The sequence below is a fragment of the Fringilla coelebs genome, assembly GCF_963513975.1.
Source record: "Fringilla coelebs genome assembly, chromosome: 21".
Classification (NCBI taxonomy): domain Eukaryota; kingdom Metazoa; phylum Chordata; class Aves; order Passeriformes; family Fringillidae; genus Fringilla; species Fringilla coelebs.
Window position 1 is genome coordinate 1,079,558 of NC_140047.1, and position 19,552 is coordinate 1,099,109.

A 19,552-nucleotide genomic window follows, 5' to 3' on the forward strand; every position below is an offset into this window, starting at 1 on the left:
TGCCGTGTAGGCGACAAGAGACGCATTAGACGGGCATCCGGAGCTGTCCGAAGGTAAGCGCCTGTTCCCGGCCTCTTTCGGCACAAGCCCCCGCTCCGGAGCGCACCGCGGCCGGCCGGAGGCTCTCTGCCGGCGAAGGTGCCGCTTCTCCGGCAAGGAAGCCTCTCCCGCTTCTCCTGCACACGGAGAGCGTGCTAGCTGCTGAAACGTGAAGAAAGAAGCTGCAGAACACTGGCACTGAGCGTGCAGCTTTCCAGCGGAGAGAAAAAGCTACTTGAACACTCTGCAAGCCTTTCCACTCCCAAAAACATGCACATGGAAGGAGCTGCTGCAAAAGCGATGCTGTGCTCGCTGCTGCTCCTCCTGAAGCTCTGGCTGCTAAATCTGAGGCTTTCCTTCCAATTTCAAGCTGCAAAGCACTTGCTGAATTGCAGGGAAAGTCCGGGAGGCATTTGCTGTGCTGGCACACTTTCTCCTTCCTAGACAGAGTGGAAAAGCTTTTCCCTGCCGTGTAGGCGACAAGAGACGCATTAGACGGGCATCCGGAGCTGTCCGAAGGTAAGCGCCTGTTCCCGGCCTCTTTCGGCACAAGCCCCCGCTCCGGAGCGCACCGCGGCCGGCCGGAGGCTCTCTGCCGGCGAAGGTGCCGCTTCTCCGGCAAGGAAGCCTCAGCCGCTTCTCCTGCACACGGAGAGCGTGCTAGCTGCTGAAACGTGAAGAAAGAAGCTGCAGAACACTGGCACTGAGCGTGCAGCTTTCCAGCGGAGAGAAAAAGCTACTTTAACACTCTGCAAGCCTTTCCACTCCCAAAAACATGCACATGGAAGGAGCTGCTGCAAAAGCGATGCTGTGCTCGCTGCTGCTCCTCCTGAAGCTCTGGCTGCTAAATCTGAGGCTTTCCTTCCAATTTCAAGCTGCAAAGCACTTGCTGAATTGCAGGGAAAGTCCGGGAGGCATTTGCTGTGCTGGCACACTTTCTCCTTCCTAGACAGAGTGGAAAAGCTTTTCCCTGCCGTCTAGGCGACAAGAGACGCATTAGACGGGCATCCGGAGCTGTCCGAAGGTAAGCGCCTGTTCCCGGCCTCTTTCGGCACAAGCCCCCGCTCCGGAGCGCACCGCGGCCAGCAGGATGCTCTCTGCCGGCGAAGGTGCCGCTTCTCCGGCAAGGAAGCCTCAGCCGCTTCTCCTGCACACGGAGAGCGTGCTAGCTGCTGAAACGTGAAGAAAGAAGCTGCAGAACACTGGCACTGAGCGTGCAGCTTTCCAGCGGAGAGAAAAAGCTACTTGAACACTCTGCAAGCCTTTCAATTCCCAAAAACATGCACATGGAAGGAGCTGCTGCAAAAGCGATGCTGTGCTCGCTGCTGCTCCTCCTGAAGCTCTGGCTGCTAAATCTGAGGCTTTCCTTCCAATTTCAAGCTGCAAAGCACTTGCTGAATTGCAGGGAAAGTCCGGGAGGCATTTGCTGTGCTGGCACACTTTCTCCTTCCTAGACAGAGTGGAAAAGCTTTTCCCTGCCGTCTAGGCGACAAGAGACGCATTAGACGGGCATCCGGAGCTGTCCGAAGGTCAGCGCCTGTTCCCGGCCTCTTTCGGCACAAGCCCCCGCTCCGGAGCGCACCGCGGCCGGCAGGATGCTCTCTGCCGGCGAAGGTGCCGCTTCTCCGGCAAGGAAGCCTCAGCCGCTTCTCCTGCACACGGAGAGCGTGCTAGCTGCTGAAACGTGAAGAAAGAAGCTGCAGAACACTGGCACTGAGCGTGCAGCTTTCCAGCGGAGAGAAAAAGCTACTTGAACACTCTGCAAGCCTTTCAATTCCCAAAAACATGCACATGGAAGGAGCTGCTGCAAAAGCGATGCTGTGCTCGCTGCTGCTCCTCCTGAAGCTCTGGCTGCTAAATCTGAGGCTTTCCTTCCGATTTCAAGCTGCAAAGCACTTGCTGAATTGCAGGGAAAGTCCGGGAGGCATTTGCTGTGCTGGCACACTTTCTCCTTCCTAGACAGAGTGGAAAAGCTTTTCCCTGCCGTCTAGGCGACAAGAGACGCATTAGACGGGCATCCGGAGCTGTCCGAAGGTAAGCGCCTGTTCCCGGCCTCTTTCGGCACAAGCCCCCGCTCCGGAGCGCACCGCGGCCGGCCGGAGGCTCTCTGCCGGCGAAGGTGCCGCTTCTCCGGCAAGGAAGCCTCTCCCGCTTCTCCTGCACACGGAGAGCGTGCTAGCTGCTGAAACGTGAAGAAAGAAGCTGCAGAACACTGGCACTGAGCGTGCAGCTTTCCAGCGGAGAGAAAAAGCTACTTGAACACTCTGCAAGCCTTTCCACTCCCAAAAACATGCACATGGAAGGAGCTGCTGCAAAAGCGATGCTGTGCTCGCTGCTGCTCCTCCTGAAGCTCTGGCTGCTAAATCTGAGGCTTTCCTTCCAATTTCAAGCTGCAAAGCACTTGCTGAATTGCAGGGAAAGTCCGGGAGGCATTTGCTGTGCTGGCACACTTTCTCCTTCCTAGACAGAGTGGAAAAGCTTTTCCCTGCCGTCTAGGCGACAAGAGACGCATTAGACGGGCATCCGGAGCTGTCCGAAGGTAAGCGCCTGTTCCCGGCCTCTTTCGGCACAAGCCCCCGCTCCGGAGCGCACCGCGGCCGGCCGGAGGCTCTCTGCCGGCGAAGGTGCCGCTTCTCCGGCAAGGAAGCCTCAGCCGCTTCTCCTGCACACGGAGAGCGTGCTAGCTGCTGAAACGTGAAGAAAGAAGCTGCAGAACACTGGCACTGAGCGTGCAGCTTTCCAGCGGAGAGAAAAAGCTACTTGAACACTCTGCAAGCCTTTCCACTCCCAAAAACATGCACATGGAAGGAGCTGCTGCAAAAGCGATGCTGTGCTCGCTGCTGCTCCTCCTGAAGCTCTGGCTGCTAAATCTGAGGCTTTCCTTCCAATTTCAAGCTGCAAAGCACTTGCTGAATTGCAGGGAAAGTCCGGGAGGCATTTGCTGTGCTGGCACACTTTCTCCTTCCTAGACAGAGTGGAAAAGCTTTTCCCTGCCGTCTAGGCGACAAGAGACGCATTAGACGGGCATCCGGAGCTGTCCGAAGGTAAGCGCCTGTTCCCGGCCTCTTTCGGCACAAGCCCCCGCTCCGGAGCGCACCGCGGCCGGCCGGAGGCTCTCTGCCGGCGAAGGTGCCGCTTCTCCGGCAAGGAAGCCTCTCCCGCTTCTCCTGCACACGGAGAGCGTGCTAGCTGCTGAAACGTGAAGAAAGAAGCTGCAGAACACTGGCACTGAGCGTGCAGCTTTCCAGCGGAGAGAAAAAGCTACTTGAACACTCTGCAAGCCTTTCCACTCCCAAAAACATGCACATGGAAGGAGCTGCTGCAAAAGCGATGCGGTGCTCGCTGCTGCTCCTCCTGAAGCTCTGGCTGCTAAATCTGAGGCTTTCCTTCCAATTTCAAGCTGCAAAGCACTTGCTGAATTGCAGGGAAAGTCCGGGAGGCATTTGCTGTGCTGGCACACTTTCTCCTTCCTAGACAGAGTGGAAAAGCTTTTCCCTGCCGTGTAGGCGACAAGAGACGCATTAGACGGGCATCCGGAGCTGTCCGAAGGTAAGCGCCTGTTCCCGGCCTCTTTCGGCACAAGCCCCCGCTCCGGAGCGCACCGCGGCCGGCCGGAGGCTCTCTGCCGGCGAAGGTGCCGCTTCTCCGGCAAGGAAGCCTCTCCCGCTTCTCCTGCACACGGAGAGCGTGCTAGCTGCTGAAACGTGAAGAAAGAAGCTGCAGAACACTGGCACTGAGCGTGCAGCTTTCCAGCGGAGAGAAAAAGCTACTTGAACACTCTGCAAGCCTTTCCACTCCCAAAAACATGCACATGGAAGGAGCTGCTGCAAAAGCGATGCTGTGCTCGCTGCTGCTCCTCCTGAAGCTCTGGCTGCTAAATCTGAGGCTTTCCTTCCAATTTCAAGCTGCAAAGCACTTGCTGAATTGCAGGGAAAGTCCGGGAGGCATTTGCTGTGCTGGCACACTTTCTCCTTCCTAGACAGAGTGGAAAAGCTTTTCCCTGCCGTCTAGGCGACAAGAGACGCATTAGACGGGCATCCGGAGCTGTCCGAAGGTAAGCGCCTGTTCCCGGCCTCTTTCGGCACAAGCCCCCGCTCCGGAGCGCACCGCGGCCGGCCGGAGGCTCTCTGCCGGCGAAGGTGCCGCTTCTCCGGCAAGGAAGCCTCAGCCGCTTCTCCTGCACACGGAGAGCGTGCTAGCTGCTGAAACGTGAAGAAAGAAGCTGCAGAACACTGGCACTGAGCGTGCAGCTTTCCAGCGGAGAGAAAAAGCTACTTGAACACTCTGCAAGCCTTTCCACTCCCAAAAACATGCACATGGAAGGAGCTGCTGCAAAAGCGATGCTGTGCTCGCTGCTGCTCCTCCTGAAGCTCTGGCTGCTAAATCTGAGGCTTTCCTTCCAATTTCAAGCTGCAAAGCACTTGCTGAATTGCAGGGAAAGTCCGGGAGGCATTTGCTGTGCTGGCACACTTTCTCCTTCCTAGACAGAGTGGAAAAGCTTTTCCCTGCCGTCTAGGCGACAAGAGACGCATTAGACGGGCATCCGGAGCTGTCCGAAGGTAAGCGCCTGTTCCCGGCCTCTTTCGGCACAAGCCCCCGCTCCGGAGCGCACCGCGGCCGGCAGGATGCTCTCTGCCGGCGAAGGTGCCGCTTCTCCGGCAAGGAAGCCTCAGCCGCTTCTCCTGCACACGGAGAGCGTGCTAGCTGCTGAAACGTGAAGAAAGAAGCTGCAGAACACTGGCACTGAGCGTGCAGCTTTCCAGCGGAGAGAAAAAGCTACTTGAACACTCTGCAAGCCTTTCAATTCCCAAAAACATGCACATGGAAGGAGCTGCTGCAAAAGCGATGCTGTGCTCGCTGCTGCTCCTCCTGAAGCTCTGGCTGCTAAATCTGAGGCTTTCCTTCCAATTTCAAGCTGCAAAGCACTTGCTGAATTGCAGGGAAAGTCCGGGAGGCATTTGCTGTGCTGGCACACTTTCTCCTTCCTAGACAGAGTGGAAAAGCTTTTCCCTGCCGTGTAGGCGACAAGAGACGCATTAGACGGGCATCCGGAGCTGTCCGAAGGTCAGCGCCTGTTCCCGGCCTCTTTCGGCACAAGCCCCCGCTCCGGAGCGCACCGCGGCCGGCAGGATGCTCTCTGCCGGCGAAGGTGCCGCTTCTCCGGCAAGGAAGCCTCAGCCGCTTCTCCTGCACACGGAGAGCGTGCTAGCTGCTGAAACGTGAAGAAAGAAGCTGCAGAACACTGGCACTGAGCGTGCAGCTTTCCAGCGGAGAGAAAAAGCTACTTGAACACTCTGCAAGCCTTTCAATTCCCAAAAACATGCACATGGAAGGAGCTGCTGCAAAAGCGATGCTGTGCTCGCTGCTGCTCCTCCTGAAGCTCTGGCTGCTAAATCTGAGGCTTTCCTTCCAATTTCAAGCTGCAAAGCACTTGCTGAATTGCAGGGAAAGTCCGGGAGGCATTTGCTGTGCTGGCACACTTTCTCCTTCCTAGACAGAGTGGAAAAGCTTTTCCCTGCCGTGTAGGCGACAAGAGACGCATTAGACGGGCATCCGGAGCTGTCCGAAGGTCAGCGCCTGTTCCCGGCCTCTTTCGGCACAAGCCCCCGCTCCGGAGCGCACCGCGGCCGGCAGGATGCTCTCTGCCGGCGAAGGTGCCGCTTCTCCGGCAAGGAAGCCTCAGCCGCTTCTCCTGCACACGGAGAGCGTGCTAGCTGCTGAAACGTGAAGAAAGAAGCTGCAGAACACTGGCACTGAGCGTGCAGCTTTCCAGCGGAGAGAAAAAGCTACTTGAACACTCTGCAAGCCTTTCCACTCCCAAAAACATGCACATGGAAGGAGCTGCTGCAAAAGCGATGCTGTGCTCGCTGCTGCTCCTCCTGAAGCTCTGGCTGCTAAATCTGAGGCTTTCCTTCCAATTTCAAGCTGCAAAGCACTTGCTGAATTGCAGGGAAAGTCCGGGAGGCATTTGCTGTGCTGGCACACTTTCTCCTTCCTAGACAGAGTGGAAAAGCTTTTCCCTGCCGTCTAGGCGACAAGAGACGCATTAGACGGGCATCCGGAGCTGTCCGAAGGTAAGCGCCTGTTCCCGGCCTCTTTCGGCACAAGCCCCCGCTCCGGAGCGCACCGCGGCCGGCAGGATGCTCTCTGCCGGCGAAGGTGCCGCTTCTCCGGCAAGGAAGCCTCAGCCGCTTCTCCTGCACACGGAGAGCGTGCTAGCTGCTGAAACGTGAAGAAAGAAGCTGCAGAACACTGGCACTGAGCGTGCAGCTTTCCAGCGGAGAGAAAAAGCTACTTGAACACTCTGCAAGCCTTTCAATTCCCAAAAACATGCACATGGAAGGAGCTGCTGCAAAAGCGATGCTGTGCTCGCTGCTGCTCCTCCTGAAGCTCTGGCTGCTAAATCTGAGGCTTTCCTTCCAATTTCAAGCTGCAAAGCACTTGCTGAATTGCAGGGAAAGTCCGGGAGGCATTTGCTGTGCTGGCACACTTTCTCCTTCCTAGACAGAGTGGAAAAGCTTTTCCCTGCCGTGTAGGCGACAAGAGACGCATTAGACGGGCATCCGGAGCTGTCCGAAGGTAAGCGCCTGTTCCCGGCCTCTTTCGGCACAAGCCCCCGCTCCGGAGCGCACCGCGGCCGGCCGGAGGCTCTCTGCCGGCGAAGGTGCCGCTTCTCCGGCAAGGAAGCCTCTCCCGCTTCTCCTGCACACGGAGAGCGTGCTAGCTGCTGAAACGTGAAGAAAGAAGCTGCAGAACACTGGCACTGAGCGTGCAGCTTTCCAGCGGAGAGAAAAAGCTACTTGAACACTCTGCAAGCCTTTCCACTCCCAAAAACATGCACATGGAAGGAGCTGCTGCAAAAGCGATGCGGTGCTCGCTGCTGCTCCTCCTGAAGCTCTGGCTGCTAAATCTGAGGCTTTCCTTCCAATTTCAAGCTGCAAAGCACTTGCTGAATTGCAGGGAAAGTCCGGGAGGCATTTGCTGTGCTGGCACACTTTCTCCTTCCTAGACAGAGTGGAAAAGCTTTTCCCTGCCGTGTAGGCGACAAGAGACGCATTAGACGGGCATCCGGAGCTGTCCGAAGGTAAGCGCCTGTTCCCGGCCTCTTTCGGCACAAGCCCCCGCTCCGGAGCGCACCGCGGCCGGCCGGAGGCTCTCTGCCGGCGAAGGTGCCGCTTCTCCGGCAAGGAAGCCTCTCCCGCTTCTCCTGCACACGGAGAGCGTGCTAGCTGCTGAAACGTGAAGAAAGAAGCTGCAGAACACTGGCACTGAGCGTGCAGCTTTCCAGCGGAGAGAAAAAGCTACTTGAACACTCTGCAAGCCTTTCCACTCCCAAAAACATGCACATGGAAGGAGCTGCTGCAAAAGCGATGCTGTGCTCGCTGCTGCTCCTCCTGAAGCTCTGGCTGCTAAATCTGAGGCTTTCCTTCCAATTTCAAGCTGCAAAGCACTTGCTGAATTGCAGGGAAAGTCCGGGAGGCATTTGCTGTGCTGGCACACTTTCTCCTTCCTAGACAGAGTGGAAAAGCTTTTCCCTGCCGTGTAGGCGACAAGAGACGCATTAGACGGGCATCCGGAGCTGTCCGAAGGTCAGCGCCTGTTCCCGGCCTCTTTCGGCACAAGCCCCCGCTCCGGAGCGCACCGCGGCCGGCAGGATGCTCTCTGCCGGCGAAGGTGCCGCTTCTCCGGCAAGGAAGCCTCAGCCGCTTCTCCTGCACACGGAGAGCGTGCTAGCTGCTGAAACGTGAAGAAAGAAGCTGCAGAACACTGGCACTGAGCGTGCAGCTTTCCAGCGGAGAGAAAAAGCTACTTGAACACTCTGCAAGCCTTTCCACTCCCAAAAACATGCACATGGAAGGAGCTGCTGCAAAAGCGATGCTGTGCTCGCTGCTGCTCCTCCTGAAGCTCTGGCTGCTAAATCTGAGGCTTTCCTTCCAATTTCAAGCTGCAAAGCACTTGCTGAATTGCAGGGAAAGTCCGGGAGGCATTTGCTGTGCTGGCACACTTTCTCCTTCCTAGACAGAGTGGAAAAGCTTTTCCCTGCCGTGTAGGCGACAAGAGACGCATTAGACGGGCATCCGGAGCTGTCCGAAGGTAAGCGCCTGTTCCCGGCCTCTTTCGGCACAAGCCCCCGCTCCGGAGCGCACCGCGGCCGGCAGGATGCTCTCTGCCGGCGAAGGTGCCGCTTCTCCGGCAAGGAAGCCTCAGCCGCTTCTCCTGCACACGGAGAGCGTGCTAGCTGCTGAAACGTGAAGAAAGAAGCTGCAGAACACTGGCACTGAGCGTGCAGCTTTCCAGCGGAGAGAAAAAGCTACTTGAACACTCTGCAAGCCTTTCAATTCCCAAAAACATGCACATGGAAGGAGCTGCTGCAAAAGCGATGCTGTGCTCGCTGCTGCTCCTCCTGAAGCTCTGGCTGCTAAATCTGAGGCTTTCCTTCCAATTTCAAGCTGCAAAGCACTTGCTGAATTGCAGGGAAAGTCCGGGAGGCATTTGCTGTGCTGGCACACTTTCTCCTTCCTAGACAGAGTGGAAAAGCTTTTCCCTGCCGTGTAGGCGACAAGAGACGCATTAGACGGGCATCCGGAGCTGTCCGAAGGTAAGCGCCTGTTCCCGGCCTCTTTCGGCACAAGCCCCCGCTCCGGAGCGCACCGCGGCCGGCCGGAGGCTCTCTGCCGGCGAAGGTGCCGCTTCTCCGGCAAGGAAGCCTCTCCCGCTTCTCCTGCACACGGAGAGCGTGCTAGCTGCTGAAACGTGAAGAAAGAAGCTGCAGAACACTGGCACTGAGCGTGCAGCTTTCCAGCGGAGAGAAAAAGCTACTTGAACACTCTGCAAGCCTTTCCACTCCCAAAAACATGCACATGGAAGGAGCTGCTGCAAAAGCGATGCGGTGCTCGCTGCTGCTCCTCCTGAAGCTCTGGCTGCTAAATCTAACCCACTTGGCACTCCTAAACCAGACCAGGCTGGCACTGGTTCCTCTTTGCATCTGGAAGGGATCTATCGAGAGGCGGAATCCCAGGAGGCACCTAGCCATTTAAGGCCTCAGGCCCCTGAACCATTGTACAGCCTTTTCCCTGGGAAACAAAACTCAGAAGCCACTGTTCTGGGTGTCAGTTTGCAGGACCCTCTTGGAACCCTCAAACTAGTCCAAGTTGGCACTGGTGCCACTTTGCGTCTGGGAGGCATCCTGCAAGATTCCGAATTCCAGTAGGCACCTGGCCATTTAAGACCTCCGGCCCCAAAACCTCTGTACAGGCCTTTTCCCTGGGAAACAAAACTCTCAAGCCACTGTTCTGGGTGTCAGATTGGAGGACTAACTTGGCACTCTAAAACCTGACAAATTTAGCACTCCTTGCCGCCTTGTATCTGGGAGGCATCCTGCGAGATGCCAAATTCCAGTAGGAACCCAGGCCATTTAAGGCCTCATGCCCCTGAACCATTGTACAGGCCTTTTCCCTGGGAAACAAAATTCGCAATGCACTGTTCTGGGTGTCAGTTATCAGAACCCACTTGGCACTCTCAAACCAGACCAAGTCTGCACTGGTGCCACCTTGCGTCTGGGAGGCCCCTGCGAGAGGCGGAATTCCAGGAGGCACCCGGCCATTTAAAGCCTCAGGCCCCTTAACCACTTTACAGGCCTTTTCCCTGGGAAAGAAAGCTCAGAAGCACCTGTTCTGGGTGTCAGTTTGCAGGACCCACTTGGCACTCTCCAACCAGACCAAGTTGGCACTGTTGCCACCTTGAGTCTGGGAGACATCCTGCGAGAGGCCGAATTCCAGGAGGCACCCAACAATTTAACGCCTCCGGACGCTGAAGCATTCAACAGGCCTTTTCCCTCGGAAACAAAACTCACAAGGCATTGTTCTGGGTGGCAAGTTGCAGGACCCCCTTGGCAATCTCAAACCAGACCAAGTTGGCACTGGTGCCACTTTTCATTTGGGAGGCATCTTGCGAGAGGCGCAGTTCCAGGAAGCACCAGGCCATTTAAGGCCTCAGGCCCCTGAACCACTGTACAGGCTTTTTCCCTTGGAAAAAAAAGGCACAAGCCACTATTCTGGGCGTCAGTTCAAAGGACCCTCTTGGCACTCTCAAACCAGACCAACTTGGCACTGGTGCCGCTTAGCATTTGGGAGGCATCGTGTGAGAGGCGGAATTCCAGGAGGCGCCAGGCAATTTAAGGCCTCAGGCCCCTGAACCAATCTACAGGCCTTTTCCCTGGGAAACAAAACTCAGAAGCCAAGGTTCGGGGTGTCAGTTTGCAGGACCCACTTGGCACTCCCAAACCAGACCAAGTTGGCACTGGTGCCCCTTGTCATCTGGGAGGCATCTAGCGAGAGGCCAAATTCCCATAGGCACCCGGCCATTTAAGGCCTCCAGACGCTGAACCACTGTACAGGCCTTTTCCTGGGAAACAAAACTCAGAAGCCACGGTTCTGGGTGTCAGTTTGCAGGACCCACTTGGCACTCCCAAACCAGACCATGTTGGCACTGGTGCCACCTTGTGTCTGGGAGGCATCTAGCGAGAGGCCAAATTCCCATAGGCACACGGCCATTTAAGGCCTCCAGACCCTGAACCACTGTACAGGCCTTTTCCTGGGAAACAAAACTCAGAAGCCACGGTTCTGGGTGTCGGTTTGCAGGACCCACCAGGCACTCTCAAACCAGACCAAGTTGGCACTAGTGCCACCTTGCGTCTTGGAGGCATCCTGCGCGAGGCCGAATTCCAGAAGGCACCCGACCATTTAAGGCCTCAGGCCCATGAACCACTGTACAGGCTTTTTCCCTAGGAAACCAAACTCACAAGCCACTGTTCTGGGTGTCAGTTATCAGAACCCACTTGGCACTCTCAAACCAGACCAAGTTAACACTGGTTCCACTTTGCGTCTGGGAGGCATCCTGCAAAAGGCGGAATTCAAGGAGGCACCGGGCCATTAAAGCCCCCCTAGCCCTTGAACCGCTGTACAGGCTTTTTCCCTGGGAAACAAAACTCACAATTCACTCTTCTGGGTGTCAGTTTGCAGGACCCACTTGGCACTCTCAAACCAGACCAAGTTGGCACTTGTGCCACCTTGCGTCTGGGAGACGTCCTGCGAGAGGCCGAATCCCAGGAGGCACCTGGGCGTTTCAGGCCTCAGGCCCCTGAACCACTCTACAGGCCTTTTCCTGGGAAACAAAACTCACAAGCCACTGTTCTGGGTGTCAGTTTTCAGGACCCACTTGGCACTCTCAAACCAGATGAAGTTGGCACTGGTGCCACCTTGAGTCTGGGAGGCATCCTGCACCGGGAAATTTAAGGCCTCAGGACCCTGAACCGTTTTACAGGCTTTTTCCCTGGGAAACAAAAGTCAGAAGCATCTTCTTCACCGGCAGAGAGCATCCTGCCGGCCGCGGTGCGCTCCGGAGCGGGGGCTTGTGCCGAAAGGCGTCGGGAACAGGCGCTTACCTTCGGACAGCTCCGGATCCCCGTCTAACGCGTCTCTTGTCGCCTACACGGCAGGGAAAAGCTTTTCCACTCTGTCTAAGGAAGGAGAAAGTGTGCCAGCACAGCAAATGCCTCCCGGACTTTCCCTGCAATTCAGCAAGTGCTTTGCAGCTTGAAATTGGAAGGAAAGCCTCAGATTTAGCAGCCAGAGCTTCAGGAGGAGCAGCAGCGAGCACAGCATCGCTTTTGCAGCAGCTCCTTCCATGTGCATGTTTTTGGGAATTGAAAGGCTTGCAGAGTGTTCAAGTAGCTTTTTCTCTCCGCTGGAAAGCTGCACGCTCAGTGCCAGTGTTCTGCAGCTTCTTTCTTCACGTTTCAGCAGCTAGCACGCTCTCCGTGTGCAGGAGAAGCGGCTGAGGCTTCCTTGCCGGAGAAGCGGCACCTTCGCCGGCAGAGAGCATCCTGCCGGCCGCGGTGCGCTCCGGAGCGGGGGCTTGTGCCGAAAGAGGCCGGGAACAGGCGCTTACCTTCGGACAGCTCCGGATGCCCGTCTAATGCGTCTCTTGTCGCCTACATCGCAGGTAAAACTCTAGAGTTCTTGGTAAAAAACTTATACACAGAATATCATGTATACACAGCTACATGATATTCTCTTTTCAACTTAATTATACTCTTCACTCTCACCACCTCTAACAATTGATTTCCACAAGTCCTTAGAAAACTCTATCTTAACTTTTTTAGTTCAATGGAGAAAAATGACGGTGACAAGTGTTATTTGCCCGCCCTATTTTCTGAAAAGCCTGACCATCAAGCCTTATCATGAGTTTTATTTCATATGAAACTAAATTTGAAGGGAGTGGCAGAGACAATGGGAGCCTCAGGCAAAAGAATTTAGGCTTCTAATTCTTGTATTGTCTTACTTAACCTATGACAAGAACTGGAAAGAGACTAGATTAGAGGTAGCAGCTTTTTAACATTTGCACATACTCTTCTGCTAAAGAAGAGGTCAAGGATGGTTTTCTGGCCCTCGAGCCTCAAGCAGCAGCTTCTTTCACGGCAATTTCACCTGCTGGGGTGGAGCCCTCCACCAGCTGCAGTGTAAGTATGTATTCATCCACGGTTCTCCAGGGACTGCTGGGAGACAACCTGCTTCACTAGGATGTCTCCTCCAGGGACTGTGGGCAATTCTCTGCTCTGTCAACTGGAGCACCTCCTCCTCCTCCTTCTTGTCTCACTTTAGTATCACGGAGCTGCTTCTCATGCTCTTTTTTCCCCTCCCTTGCCACTGCCTATTCATGTTTTGTGCTTTTTACAATATATTTTCACAGAGACTGATGGGCTCAGTTGCAAAAATGTGTCTTGCTAGAAAATTACATGCTATACAAAACCATGATTTTATAGAAAAGAACAGTGGAAGTACAAATATACTGCTAAAGAACCGGAAAATTCACAATGCTTCATTGTAATACGTCCCCTCATTTTGCCTTCTTTCTCCTTAAGAGCTGGAAAGAATACTGGGCAGGAGACAGTGTTGTTTCGAGGAAAAGACTTTTTTAGGATGATAGGGTGCATGTTCAAATTTCTTGAGAAAATTGAGAAAAGGCACTTTGTCTTTTGTGATAAATATCATTAGAAAGTACTGACAAATTCTGACCCACAAGAGCAGCTCAAAATCTGGTAAGAACAAGCAAAACACCTTGAGTGGCCAGGAAAGAACCATAGAGTCATAGAATCAGTTGAATTGGAAGGGGCCCATCAGGAGCATCAAGTTCAACTCCTGGCCCTGCATGGGACCATCCTCAAGAATCACACCTTATGCCTGAGAGCAATGTCCAAAAGCTTCTTGAACGCAAGATAGGCGTGATGCTGTGACCACTCCCAGGAGACACTCTTCCAGTGCCCAGCCATTCTCTGGTTAAAAAACTTTTTTCCCAACCCAATACCTGACCTAATCCTCCCCTGACTCAGCTGCATGCCATTTCCTCGACTTCTGTCCTTGTAAACCTCATTTGGGAACTTCCTAATACCTTCCTGTCTTTTTTCATTGTGGCACCCAAAACTGCCCCAAAGCACTCAAGGTGAGGCCACCCCAGAGCAGAGCAGAGCAGAGCAGAGCAGAGCAGGACAATCCTCTCCCTTGCCCAGCTGGTGATGCTGTGCCTGATACAGCCCAGGACAGGCTTGGCCCTCCTGGCTGCCAGGGCACTGCTGATGCACATTCAGCTTGCCACTGGCTAGGAGCCTGGGTTCCTTCCTGCAGTGCTTCTCTCCAGCCTCTTGCTCCCTAGTCTATACACACACAGCAGGATTGCCCTGTCCCAGGTGCTGAATCCAGCACTTGCCCTTGTACGACTCCGTATGGTTGAGGATTGCCTCTGGGAATCCTTCAAAACAGAGGATTTTGGGAAAGCTGCAAAAGGCAGGCCTCAGAGACAGCAGAACTGTGATTGGAGCTAAGCAGTAGTCATAAGGCTTGTCAGCAGGAAAATTATAGAAGTAGTAGAAAAGTAAGGACAAATAGAACAATAGTCTGTCTAGAATAACTCCCTAAGCTACAGCAAAGTAGCCCGATGTTAGGAAATTCTAAGCTTAATAATGGAGCTCTGTGCATTGTATCTTAAGGCTTACAAGCAGATCTTTTATTCAAAATAGCAAGCATTGTTTTAACCGAAGGTACGTGTGCTTACAGTGATTGGCTAGAACTACAGTCAATACGCTTTTGCTTTGTGTGATTGGTCAAGAAAGTTTTAAAGTAAGTTGTAACATTAAGTTCTTTGTCTGCTGCTGGGGACGTGAGCTGCTGGCATCTTCCCATTGTCATAACCATGGAATGAGACTGATGCTGGAAAATACAACAGCTTGAGACACCTTCCCCGCAGTGCTGCCCCTTTCGTGCTTTGTGCATAGACTCCCGCCCAGCAATACATGCCCATCTCTCTTATTTGTCAAGATCTCTCTGCAGAGTCTCTCTGCCCTCAAGCGAGTTAGTTCATAGCTCCTCCCAATTTAGTGTCTTTGGCAAACTTGCTTAATATTCCTTCAGGTGCCGAGTCCAGGTTGTTCAAAAGATGTTGAAGAGAACTGGCCCAAGCATGATACTGTCTTAGCCACTGAAATTAGCACTCCATACTTCTTCTTCCTTAGTGCAGAACTCACAACAAATGTCTTCTTTGTTTCTTTTCTATCCATGCAGATCTCTTTGCTTATGCTCATGCTTTTTATCCCAACAACAGCTGACACGACATTTACACACTCAGCAACAGCATGCTTTTCCTGCTGTTACTAGACTTCACAATTTTGTAATCTGTCAGTCAGTGACCTTTGCAACTGAAGTCAGACCTTCTGCATTTCTCATAAAAAGAGTAGAATGTCCTCAGAAGAAGAGAAAACTTTGCTGCATACTCTGTAAGGCTGCAGAAGATATGATAATGAGTTAGCATCACAAACATTTCAGCACAGACCCTATACTTTAGCGGGGAAAAATGAAAAGAAGAGCTATTTTATGCAGCAACATATCTGAGAAATAAAACAACTAGCATCTTCCAAACTGTTCCCTGCAGTGGAAATGTACTTGTAAGAATACAGAAGATAAAGCTGTGGTTTGGAAAGGCTATATCCTTGCTAAGCTAAATTGGATCTCATTCTGTACTTGAAAGATCAAGGAGCTCAAAGTGGAGCTAGAGAGACACGTCCAGATAATGAGATCTAGCAAAGCATTTTCAAAGATAAATCAGCATTCTGGTGGACTGGGCAGTTAGGTTAAATCTGCCATACTCACTCACCTTTGGGGACTGAATTGTGGAATGCTAAACTGTATCTGCTGCTGTATAAAGTAAAAGAGATCCATCCAAATTGTATGGTTAGTGTGAACACTCTCACTCTCTATTTTAAAACACTTCATAAGCTATAAACTGCTCACAGGAACAAAATGAAATAAAGCTGTTATACCATCTTGGAATGGGAAAACATGCTCAAAATATTTTTTTCCTTATGTTTTCTTCTTCTTCTTCTTTTTTTTTTTTAAATCCCCCTCTATGTGGTTCATAATTTCAACCATTCTGGAAAGCTTTCAACAGATGAACCCAGCACAGTATTTTTATTACAGGCTCTTGCCCCTATACATTCTTCATGACAGTTTTGGAATATACTCCACAGTCATTTGATCTCAGTCAGTTTTGTATCTCTTTTCCCAGAGACAACTTTTAAAGGACTACCTAACTCCTAAAAGATCATCATTTCTCTGGTTTCTCCAAGCTTTTTGAGAAAGTTGTTTTGTTTTTGTTTGGGTTTGGTTTTTTTATATTGCATCATTCCTAATGTCTTCAGACCTATCACAAGTGGATGTTAAAATAAACCTTCTCTTAAAGAGACTGTTAAAGATAATGAACTGCCAATCTTGATATTTGTATCTTTCTAAATCCTTTTAATTTCAAGGTTGCCTTCCTGAATCCTCAGTTTAATAGAAAACATTGTGTTTTTAAAAGAAATTCACCTTCATTTTATAAGATTGTACTTAAAGAAATCATGTTTCATTCAAACATTAGAAGTAAAGATTTGACATCATGTGTGACCCTTTCATCTGTCTGAACTGTATGTCATTGTGTGAGTTTCTCAGTTGCTTCAAATAAGATTCTTTTCAATTTGCATAGCATGTTATCTGAAGATCTGTCTGCTTTCTTCACTTGCTTTAATGGGAAGACAAGGGAAATACATTCTGAATGTTGTCTTTTATAGTTTACTTTTACCTGCCAGTGTGCTTATATTGACTAGAACCAATTTCAGCTTGAAGGAACGTATTGTCACGATCTGCTCATACGAACGGGGCTGGTGATTGTTCCTTAACTGATCTGGGAGTGCAAAAAAACAACACAGAAAGGGGATTGCAGTATCAATCAAAACAAATGCACCTTTCTAGAATGACCACAGCAAATGCATTAAAGGAATTAGGGAGAGGAAAAGAACAGAAAAGATGAGGAGAAAGAGAGAGGGAGTATAGCTACCAAACATAGAGAGCCAAAGTCCTCGCAGTCCAGCCGAAGAAGTTCGCCAGGAAATCTCAAAGTCCTGGTTATCTCAAGGTTCTATTATAGTCCATTGCTGAGGGGGGAAACAGATCTTGAAATGTCTGAGGGGGAGCAGATACAATAAAGAATAAGTCTATTGAAATTGCAGATGGGGAAAAAAGTTCTGAAGACAGGTACAGACAGTCCATGTTCTCAGCAGGATAAGTCCATATCAGCAGTGAGTGGGATCCATTGTTTCAGGACTGGTTTCTATGGGAAACCAGTCTAGGTCCAGTGAACACATCTGCAAGCAACACTTAGCAGGCCTCCTGCTTCAGGCAGGCCAGCATGCCTGGATCAGAATTACGGGGGTCTCAGTCTCAGTCCTTGGGAGGGGGGGCTTCCATCTCTGTCCCTCACGGTGGTAGTGGAGCAGACGAAGGACTTTCCATGGGACGGCAACCAAAGTTGCCCCAGCAAGTTCATCTGGCCAAGAGGTGGGAAAATCCCTGGGCTGTTGTCGCCAAGCAGGTGCAAGCATATAGGGTGTGTCGCCCCTTGGCAGGCCCTGCTAGAAGCAGTCACTGTAGACACGGTGTCACGAACCGTCCTTATTGACGGATTTAGTGATGATTCGTTTCCAAAGGACAGTACAAAATACCAACAAGGCAAAGGGGGTTTGCAGTAGCAATCAAAACAGTGTACTTTATTGAATGATTACAGCAAAAATGCGTGTGAGGGAAAAGAGGGAAAGTGGGGAAAGCATATGGAAAAGTAAGGGGGTAAAGAGAAAAGAGAAGGCTATAGCTACCGCCCGTGGAAGCGACGGGGTCCTTCGGAGTCCATCGAGGTTCCATCGAGGTCCTTCGAGGTTCCATCAGTTGAGGAGTCGTTCCAAGCACGGGGAAGATCTTTGAATTGGACTAGCTAACCTGGGGGTTTTTATCCTATGGAGGATTGTGAAAGAGGGGGGGGAAATAATGCAATAGTTTCCTTCTTGGTCCAATAGTCCCAATAATCACTACCTGCAAGCAAACATCACAGTCTGTACCCGCAAGCAAGCATCACGGTCTGTTCTGTTCCCCCTGCCAGTTCCCCCCAGGTTTCAGTCTCTTTATGTGAGGGTTTCATGTCTCAGTCCTTGGAGAAGAGGGTTCTCCCATCTCAGTCAGTCAGTCACAGTGGTTGCAGAACAGATGAAGGGTCTTCTGTGAGGACCACCTAAAGGTTATTCCAGAAAAGAGTCCATCCAAGCTGAGAGGCAGGGAAATTCCAAGGCTTGTTGTTGCAAAACAGGTCAAGGTGCTCCTTTGCACAATTACTTGGCAGGCTGGGAGTTACATCTCGGCCTTGTAAGCTTGGCAGACTTTTGTCAAACCCTGATATCAAACAGGATCTTTCAGTGGTCTCAGTTTCTGTCCTTTTTCATGACGAAAATCATGAGACAAATGAGAGAAATTTCGGACAGACTATCACACACAGCTGTACACAATCACTTGGCAGGACAGAATTCTGCTCAGGGGCCTCAGGATTTTGGCATTCCTCCACCACTGGCAGGCCAGAATTCTGATCGGGGTCCACAGGGTCCCAATGTCCATCCTGGGGACGGTCGTGAGGCAAATGAGGGAAACTTCGGACCATCTTTCACATGCATCAGAAAACCTATTTATAAAAATGGCCAAAAAGAATGCGAACATTTAGAATTGAGGGGGGAAAAAAAACCAAACCCAAAGTGTTGGAGCAATATCATTCTAGAGAATGCCATGTTTCTATGAAAAGTACAAAAAACATCTATTTTCAAATGTACTTGCAAATCACCATTTTGCATCTGTTTTTTTATTTGAAAGCTCTGGCACTTATCTGATTCCTTTTTCAGCTAGTTCAGCACATTAATCTGGTAAGAAAACAGCTCAAAATAATCAGAAAAACCTATGTGGAACAGGATGCCACTTCAGCCATGTTGTAGTGAGGCATTAGCTCCACCTTCTGTGTGGTAGAAATATGTCTGTCATATATGAAAATCAGTGCATAGCACTATCTTATTTGAAACTTGCTCCTTGCTACTGGGCTCCTGAATGATCAAGATGATTTCAAACCAAACAACACCCAGCCCTCTAAGATACTGCCCAAACTATTGCAATGGAATAACTTTGTCAGGTGAAGAGCTCGCTATGCAAAACCTGAATATCCTGTCAAGAATGATTTGTTGTGGATTATCATTGTTTGGGATGGTTTATCTCTTACCCCACCATGGAGGTTGAGGAAAACATGAAGTAGCCACAAGGCTTTTACAGCTGTTCTTGTATTTTGGGATAGTAAGGAGTTAGGATAGTAAACGAAATCGTGGTGAGTTTTACTATTGACTCTCTTGCTGTTTCACTTGGAATTAACTGCTTTGCATGTCAGCTTACCCATAAGTATAAATGAGAAGAATAGTATCTTCCTTCCTGCCCAAAAGATGTTTAATTATGCCTGTGATGTCAGGGACTTAAAAACAAAGAACACTGTGATTGAAAGGAAGTACTGGTATGCCACAAGGTAACCCTAGTGAGCTGTGTTTCCTCCTCAGCTTCACTGCAATAGTAGAATTTTAATTAGCAGTTCCAAAACTTTGTCTTAGCATAGTCTGGTGACATATCTCAATAGAGCATTGTCCTAGGGTGACTTCATGATGCTTGTATCCCCAGTCATCTGTTCTGTTAATGCTGGCTATTATATTCTTTGCCTTCAAGACTGGTTCTGAGAACAAAGGTGGGGAGAAGAAGAAGCATGGAGTTTGTTATTAGAGGCTGCACTCACTCCTTAAAAAGTAACACTCCTCCACATTCTGCGCTGCACTGTGTTGTCGGGGCACTGATGGAGCAGAACAGAGCGCTCCTTTGCTTTTTAGTTGGTTTAGCTGGCTAAGGCAGAGTTTTCCCTGGACTGTTTTTTTTCTTTCCCTTTTCTTGGAACTGTTTGAACCTGCTCCGGACTGGGACCTGGGCAGCACCAAGAGCTTGCGCTTTGTGGCCTATGGGGACCTACACTGGGCAGCAGCCTTTCCCAGTGCCGGAGGGATTGATAACAGAGCGAGCACCCACAGGAG